Source organism: Acomys minous (genome assembly GCF_964271855.1).
Source record: "Acomys minous genome assembly, chromosome: 1".
NCBI lineage: Eukaryota > Metazoa > Chordata > Mammalia > Rodentia > Muridae > Acomys > Acomys minous.
Window position 1 is genome coordinate 51,211,865 of NC_140483.1, and position 8,484 is coordinate 51,220,348.

An 8,484-nucleotide genomic window follows, 5' to 3' on the forward strand; every position below is an offset into this window, starting at 1 on the left:
TTTTCTTTTCTTTTCTTTAAGATTCACGAAATTTATATTAAAAACCATAATTTTTTTTTTACAAAAGAGCATTACGTTCTGCACACTGAACAAATGCCAGAGATATGTGTTCTGTATAGCTCCACAGTTCATCCCCTAACCATGTAGACTATTACTTTCTTCCCTGTCCCCATGCCCCGGTGTTACAGGGACTACAAAGCAAGGTGTCCACAATAATTACCCGGGGAGAATCTCTTTTTCTTAAACCACCTACAATGAACCAAAAATAAAATTCACTCACTCTGCTGCTGTTTCAAAATTTCAATGTTAGTTTTTGCGTGCCCTTCCCCCAACCCTATTTGTAAGGAACTAAAACATTACATCTGGTGAACAGCAAAGGTTTCACTACACCTCAAATGCAGAACACCTATGAAGCAGAGGAATGTTGGCTTTTTAAACAGAAGCAGATTTAAAAAAAAAAAGACACAGGACTCCTTCAGTTCTTCAGTAGTCTTAGAAAAACTTCCCAGAATACTGCTTCACACTATAAAACAGGGGAAAAACCCCTTGCATTAGAAACCTTCAGCATCTGCAAACTGCTTCACACTGACTGTTCTGCAGCAAATACTGTGTTCTGTATCTGGTCCTGTGCTCCTGTAATGGTAGTGATCCCATCTTCGGATCCTTCTAAAGGGTCATCAGTTTAGACTGATGCTCCCAACTCATGATGGATTTGTTTAATACGCTGACCACCTTTGCCAATAATAGATCCAGCCAAATCTTTGGTGATAGTTATTTGTGTGGTAAGTATAGGTCCGCCAAGATCACCCTAGGAGCCACGGCCCCCTGCGTAGGAATAATCATATCCAGAACCACGCTGTGGCTCATAAGCCATTTGCCATTCTGATGGGCTCCATGTGTCAATGGCAGAGTCCCAAGTTTCATCAGCACTGAACCCAATCATGCCATCATAGCGGTCTCCAGGCCTTCCTCTTCTGTCCTAAGCCATTCCATCTCCCCCTCTGGGTGGTGGTGGAGAAGGAGGAGGAAGAGGAAAATTCCGAGCTCTACTCCCACCCTGACCACCCTGACCAGGGAGAGGTGGAGGAGGTCCTCGATGTGGGCTCATATCGACACAGTCTCTTCTAGAAGGAGGCATGGGATGTCCATCCTGACCAGGAGGAGTCCTTCTCTCAAAACCACCTCTTCGCTGCGTGGGAAACCCCACAGGCCGTCCACGCCGGCCATTGAGCATCATGGTAAAACCACTACAATCAGAGGTTTCATCATAAAACTTGGGACCATAGGGCTGTGCACATCCTTCGATGGGAGACGCAGATATAAGGTCAAAGATTATCTTGATGCACTCTACCCCACTATCAGGTTTTTCCCTCTGTCAGTAGAATGAGGGCAGCATTCCTGGAAAAGCTTGATTGTTGTCTGAGTGTTTTTAGCACCTTTAACACCAATAATTCCTCCTTGCCAGACTTTGATGAATCAGTCTCAACTTGCAGTCAAAGCCACTTCCTTTACAATGTTGGTATTTGAAGCATCCTGCAGCATCAGGTTCAAGCAGGAGCTGGCTGGTTACAGTGGGTGATGGCAACTGCAGGCCCTCTTCCAAAGTAGGGATGCTTTTCTTCAGAATTTCTCCAATCGTTTCTATATCAGCATTGATAGTCAGTATGCACTCTTAGGGACACTGCTGTCTGGGGCTGAAACACTGGCATTGTAGTCTGTATGAAGAGCCATAATATTCTGCCCTCCTTTTCCAGTCATTGTTCCAGCATTCTTGCTCTGAAGCCATCTTCTCAGTATTTCTAGGTCTTTTAAAGGCTTGTTCGTCTTCCATATCTTCTGCAGTGTGTTTACCAAATTCACCATTGGTTTCGGTGTTGGGGAAGGTTTCTTCTGGCTGTTTGGTCCCTATCTTCTCGAATTAAATGAACGCACCAATCGCACAAGTCCTCCGTTGCCTACTGGCCGTGGCCCTGGCTTATGTTTCTATCAGTGATTTTTATATTTCATTGTATTTTTCATTTTACGATTTTATATTTGGTTTGATTTTCACATTTTATAGAGGCAAGATTTTATGGTTTTCACCTTCTTTTCTAGTAAAAAAAAATATTTGATAATGGTTTTAATCTTAAGCTCTTCAGATTCCCAAATTTTGGTTCTGACTTATGCCCAGTCATTTTTGTCTGTCTTCTAGTGTTTGTTATCAACTTATTTTCAGAACATTTAAGCTTATCTGTAGCAGTTCTCAGCTTCTGATTGTGGAAGGACTAATATAAAGTCATTTTAAAATTGCTTTTGTATGGATGCCCAATGTCGTGAGACCAGGATGTGGACAGTTTTAGGTGATCTTTTGGCACAAAAAAACCTGTCACCAAATAACAGGAGTTCTGATTTCATTTTGTCACATGTCTTTAATCTGTTTTCCCTCTGAGATGGAAATGAGAGTGATGATAAATTTCCTTGCTACACACACACACACACACACACACACACAGGATAATTTTCAGGTTGTTCACTGAGAAGACAGCTTTCTGAACAGCATCCTTGATCCCAGTGTCTGAGGTCCAACTGCTGTGCGTGTGTGCACAGCAACCCTCTTTCTCCATCCGTTCATGGGAAACCAGCTCCGTTATTATTAAGTGGAGTTTCTTGGTGTGACGAGCCCCAGTCTTTGCAGGCCTGTCTGTGTTTATTGCCTGGTTTTTCAGTTGTACATTTAGCTTCATCGTCACCTGGAATGTTTCCTTTTTTCTTCCAAGCCCAATTTGTTAAGTTCTTTGCTTTTTTTTTTTTCCCATATAACATTCATGCATTTTCTCTTTGTTTTTCTGTTTACCTACTGCCCTATAGGATACCCTATAGAATACCCTATAGGAATTCTAATTCTATGTGTGCACTCTTTTCTTGTGCTCTACAAATCCATCTCCTTTCCATACCATTGTTTTACATTAATAGTTTCCGTCAAGTGATGTGAGCCCCTGTTTTGTGTTCATATATATATATAAAGATTGATTGCATGTATTTGTTGTTAATTTCTTCAGAAATCCTATCATTATATTTTCTTGCCACTCTGTTCCCTCAAATCAGAGAGCTAGCTCTAGTACATAGAAAATTTCCAGGCACATTGAAGCCTTCATTGTTGTCAAAGTAAGAAGCGCTTTCCTGGGGTGGAATGTGTTAGTGTGCTTTGCCACTGGATGGAGCTGCTTTCTCTTTTAATTAGTGGCCCAATGACCGATGATTTGTTACCCTTACCTCTTCTCTGCTTCTCCTTTAGTTTCCGAAATATATTGAAGACTCCTCCAGGGGAGAAAACAAAGTAAGTTTCAGTTCTGACCTTGAGAACTAAATCGCCAACTTCTTACGTTTTCTGCATGTTGACAGTAGAGGGAAAGCTGCCTAAAGTACACCAAAGGCAACAGCGATTCAGAGACTACCCCAACCCAAACCAACAGTGAGTGCAACGATCATCACAGCCCATTCCCTCTCCTGGGGAAGGTGACTACAGGGGATAGAGCCCCTCAGGCCCCTTCTGGAAAAAAGAAAAAATGCTATGGTTTTATAGGATAACACTTTTCTTGACTTCTTTTCTCTAGAGACATGGAATCCTCTGGCCCTCCTACCTTTCCAGGCCTCTTCTGTCTTTGTTCCTTTGAAAATATGTTCCTAAAAAAAAAATGTTCATTTAAAAAAAAATCAGACTTTTATGGTAGCCTCTGTGTGAGTAGCGGTGACCACATGCCTCCACCATGACCTCCTTACCCGTGTGTTAGAAGCCAATCATTCAAATACAATAAAGGAACAAGCACACCTTAAAGATTTTCAATAATAATTTAAACAGAGCACAGACATATAAAAGTATGCACATATAAATATACAGCTCAATGAATTTTCGTAGAGCAAATATAGCCTTGTGACTAGGTCTTACATTTTGTGTGTGTGTATGAGAGAGAGAGAGAGAGAGAGAGAGAGAGAGAGAGAGAGAGAGAGAGGAGGTCTGTTTTGTCCTCAAGCAGGATCAAGCAGGCTACAAGTGGATAAAGATCTCCCCTAGTTATCTCTTGACTATTTGCTTTGGTGGGGGGTCCTTTTTTTTTTTTTTAAAGTAGAACCTTTCAACTGTTCTTTCTCAGCTCATTTCAACGTGTTGCCCCAAGCAATTTCCCCTTCAGCACCAAACTGCATTTGAGGAGGGAGGCATTCTGGGTGATTCCCTCAGGAGACTATTTCGGTTTTTTTAACATTTTATCCTTCATACTGGTCACTGCTGCCAATGAGAGTCCAACTGTCTTTTTCTGGGAGCCCAGAAAGTATAATATTTTCTTCTTTCTAAATTAGAAACTTGACAAGCCTAGAAATGTACCTGGGTTTTATATAAAGAAATATGAGCAGCAATTCAATTAAACATTTCTCAAATTGTGGTTGTTCCTATGACTTAGATATTTTCTCAGGTTTTTAGCATGTAGCCCACTCCATCTTCAATGAAGTAGCATATGACTATAACTCCCTTTTTATTGATTTATTTCAGTAATTTATTCAATTCTTTCAACTTAGACAACACTCTATCTTATAAGTAACTATAAATAAGTAAGGAAATAAACACATCTCCACTTATTCAAAATTCTTTCAAATGTTATATTATTTCTCAAGTCGTAAAGCACATGACTTAGACACAAGTTGTGACTGGGTATTTTTTCTGTACTTTCTGTACTTATTCTGAGGTTCTATTGTCTCTGCCATTCATCTGTATTTTCTGCTGGAGGCATTATGAGCTCACGGCTCTGGTAATGATTCTATGCAGCAGGTGTGAAGGGCACAGGGAAGGGATGGACAGAGGGACTTTCAGTAACACAAGCACGGGTCCTCTGATTTGTCATTGCAAGTGGTGTGCACATCACTACAGAGGGCGTTAAGCAGGGAGACAGGCACTGTATTCTAATGCTTGATCCTGTATAGAGAAACCAGGACTCAAAGACTACTGGGAATTACCTGAGGTGAGAAGAGAAGAGTGCACAGAGCCCTGGAGGTCAATCTCAGTGATATTCCTTAAGAGCCATCTGCCCTCCACCTTGCTTTTGGAGACAGGGTCTCTTATTAAGACCTGGGGCTGTAGTGAGCTCAGGGAGCCATGTGTCTCAACCTCCCCAGACCAGCATGTCCTACCGGGCCAAATGTTTCAGGTGGATCTGGGATCAAAGCCCAGGTCCTCAAGCTTGTGTGGAGGCCCTTACAGAGCTGTTGCCCTTGCCCACCTAACAGTCTTGGTCCTTGTAAACCATGATGACTTCAGATTTTCTCATTATTATTCTTCATCAAAATCTGTTTTGTTTAACATTAAAAAAAACAGAGAAAAGTTTAATATTGTCAAAACAAAACAAAGAGTAAGTAGTTCTTATTTCATGAATAATCACACCTGGTATTTATAACTCCATACAGTCTGGTGAAGGTCTTTTCCTTTATTACACAAAACACAACAAATTGCTTCTTTAGCTTTTTTTTTTTCTGCTAATAGTATACAGGGGTGCAAACACGTTATTCACCTCCACATAAATAATATAATAGAAATAAATAGACCACTACATAATGCTGCCAGTTCAGCCAATGGAGACAGGAAATGGGTCCAAAATGAAGCCAGGCTTCACCTATGCTCTCTGAGCCGTAGCATACATTTCAATGGCTGTCGTTAAAAATCTAGTGTTTCCCCCTCTTTTCTGCCCTTGTTCTTTCTGAAAAGAACTGATCAGCTTCATGAATGTAAACTAGTTTGTCTTTACTATAAATAAGGAAAACAAAATGTAGCTTTGAAATTGGCCATGAAACACAAAAAGAATTGCATGGAATCTTTGCAGGACATTATTAATTGATATGCCTTGACCAGTTCGGTGTGTTTTGCCTGTGATTTGTGTGTTGGTTGTGTTAATTGCACATCATGTTTAGGAAAACACTGCAGGGCTGTGCAAATGTCAGTCTCATTATCCACTGTTATTATTTGACAGGGAGGAGCGGCTTTCAATGAACGATATTTCACCTCCCATTTTGGAGAATGCATACAAATTTAAAACTTGGTTTTTATGTTAACCTTGTTTTAAGGGCTGGTAATTCTTCTGTTTTTCCTTTCAAAGGGTTTCCAAACTATCCTCTGGACACTCCCTGAAAAAGTAATTGGCTCGTTATAAACTACTAGCCTGAATAAGTTCAAATTAATTCAGAGGGAAAACTCACAAAGAGACCACTGCTTTAGGTAACTAAATTCTTAGAATATTAATCAGATAGCTTATAAGGTAAATATGGGGAGATACGATCTCTGATAGAAACTTAAAATACCCATTTTTTTTAGTCTGACCAATACAGATGATTCTATCTTTGCCCATTTCCAACTTGAATATCACTATTTAGACTGACTTGTCAGGGCTTTTGAGGATATGATGATCAAGTGACCCCCAAACAGTGATATGTAAGACACCCCCTCCTCAGAAACCATGAAAGATGAAGGAGCTTGGATTTCAAAGAATCTTCCTATCTCTGGTTCATTTATTTTGACTCCCACAAAGCATTTGAGGATATGAAGAGAGAACACTTACATAGAATACTTATTTCATAGTGACAGTGAGACACCAGGAACAACCGTTTGCTGAATGTCATTAACACCAGTGTGAGAGGAGAAACCCCCTTTTATGCTACTGTTTGCTCCTGGCTACATAAAAGGCAGAAGCAAATATTTCTTAAATCACATAATTCTCTTTTTAGTGTGGGCAAAACCAGTGAAATAGAGAAGGTGGTGAGACAGCGAGGCTTCATAGTTCATTGTGAAGCAGGAGAATGGTAAATCATAGTTGTTTCTTTTCCTAATCTTTCAGTGATTTACAAATCTGTGACTTCTGAAGAAAGACTGGCTAGTATAAACATGGAGTGAGGAAACCAAGAGGAAACTAAAACTTGATTTTTTTGATGGCAGTGTTCAGAACACCTAAAAAAAAAAAATAGACATTGCTTAAAAACCATTCCATATGAGACTGCTTTTCTGATGCAGGCACTATGACTGCTGGAAGACCCGAATTCAGGTGTAACTCCTTAGAAAGCGAAACCATTCTTAGTGCTTTCTCTTTATAACAAAAATGCACTCAGAAAGAATGGATGATCAGGCCTGGAGAGATGGCTCCGTGGTTAAAAGTACTTGCGGCTCTTGCAAAGGACTCACATTTAGTCCTCAGGACCCACATAGCATCTCTCAGCCACGGGGAACTCCAGTCCCAGGCGAGTTGGTGCCCTCTTCTGGTCTCCATAAGCATGGCAAGCAAGTGTCACACCCACATACGTAGAGACAGAACAGGATATACATACATACACATACATATGTGTGTTATATTTAAATATATAATGTTTTAAAAGCATTGATGCTCAAATGTTCACTAACAGTGAAAATTCAAACCTAGAGTACCCTGGGAAGAGGTAACCTCAGCTAAGAAATTGCCCAGCTCAGACTGGCCTGTGACCATGCCTGTGAGGAATTATTTGCTCAGTCCTTGGAAGGCAGTGCCGTTCTTAGGAGGTGAGCCAGATTGCTGTGAGCCTATGCGGAAGCTTGCGAGCAGCTTTAGTTGAATGAGTTTTAGGTCCTGCCTGGAGTTTGTACCCTGGCTTCTCTCAATGATGGGCTATAACCTGTGAGTTAACAATAAACCCTTGGTTTTGGTGAGCATTTATCCCTGCAATAGGAAACAAGCTGGAGCACTCTATAATGGGTGACAAGGTCGTGTGTGTGTGTGTGTGTGTGTGTGTGTGTGTGTGTGTGTGTGTGTGTGTGTGTATGCATATGTATACATGTATGCCCATGTACAAGGTCAAGTCTTTTTCAATCACTCTCCACCTTATTTTTTTGAAACAGTGTTCCTTACTGACTCTGGAGTTCACCAACTTGGATAGGCTGGCAGGCTAGTCTGCCCAAAGGATCCTCTGTCCCCACCTCTCCAGAGCTGGGTTCGTAGGCACGCATGACACCACACCTGGCTTTTTATTTGTTTCTGGGGGATCAAACTCATCTCTTCATACTTATGTGGTAAAGTCTTTACTGCCTAAGCCATTTCTTCAGCTCAGGGACCATATCGATCTCAGTTGCCTCCTGTTACCCACCTCTGACGTTTTGACAAACCCAGAAGTTAACTAAGCAATGATGACCAATGATAGTAGCTCTGATTTAGTCCATGAGACATTTCCCCTTCCTTCTTTCTGTATCCGGGCCTTCAGCTTTTCCTTTGTGGACCCAGCCTTCCAATTCTGTGTACCTTCCATTGGGACTACCACCAATGTCCCTTGACCTATGTCTACCTCCCAATTCTGGCCACAGAGTGGCCCTATGAGCCAGAAGCTAGCAAGTACGTATCTCATCCCACTGGCCACTGGTTCTCGGATGAGTATCTTCCTAGGACTTTTCAGCTACAGCAATTATGAAACCTATCCCACCAGCCTCTGGGGTCATCCAGCAAGAGA

The 8,484-nt window shown here is 41.2% G+C and overlaps 1 pseudogene across 1 annotated transcript; it reads right to left on the reverse strand.

Moving 5' to 3' along the window:
- Window positions 1-242: 242 nt before the first annotated feature.
- Window positions 243-1,918, reverse strand: LOC311606375 (heterogeneous nuclear ribonucleoprotein K-like; annotated as a pseudogene). Its single transcript has 2 exons — window positions 587-1,918; window positions 243-523 (listed from the first exon to the last, which is right to left on the reverse strand). The product of its transcript is annotated as a heterogeneous nuclear ribonucleoprotein K-like (transcript).
- Between the last annotated feature and the right edge of the window lie 6,566 nt (window positions 1,919-8,484).